This window comes from Acyrthosiphon pisum, chromosome X (genome assembly GCF_005508785.2).
Source record: "Acyrthosiphon pisum isolate AL4f chromosome X, pea_aphid_22Mar2018_4r6ur, whole genome shotgun sequence".
In the NCBI taxonomy this organism is placed as follows: domain Eukaryota; kingdom Metazoa; phylum Arthropoda; class Insecta; order Hemiptera; family Aphididae; genus Acyrthosiphon; species Acyrthosiphon pisum.
In genome coordinates this window covers 27,240,815-27,241,442 of record NC_042493.1, presented here as the reverse complement: position 1 = coordinate 27,241,442, position 628 = coordinate 27,240,815, and positions in this window count along the sequence as shown.

Below are 628 nucleotides of genomic sequence, written 5' to 3'. Positions count from 1 at the left end.
AAAATGTAATAAATGATGTGAAACAAATAATTGTAATTTTTACTTGTTCAAATAATTTAGAGATACTCAGCAAAATGAAAACAGTGTTTGTAGATGGAACTTTTAAAAGTTACCCAAAGTTATTTTACCCAGTTTTTTACCATTCATGGTGTAAAAGATAACAATTATTTTCTCTTAGTTTTTTTCCTACTGCCCAATAAGAACAGTAAAACTTAACTTAGTAGTACTTAACAGTACTACTTATATACAAGCATTTCGATTTATAGAACATCATATGAGGCCTGAAATTTTTTTTGCTGATTTTGAAAAAGCTATTCACCTGGCAGTATCTAAAGTTTGACCAGAGTCTAAATTAAGAGGATGTAGATTCCACTTAGGACAGGCGTAGTGGAGAAAAATCCAATCTCTAGGACTCTCAGATGAATTTAAAAATAAAAATTCAGAGATTGGGCTAATATTGAAATACTTTTTCAGATTACCTTTATTGCCAAGGCTGGGCAAGTTAACGATTTTTTTTAATTTGTTAAATTAAGTTATATTAAAGTAATTAAGTTAAGTTAAGTTAAAAGTTAATCTTATTTTTTTTCGTTAACTCGTTAAGTTAAAAGGTAACTTTGAAAAAAAAGTA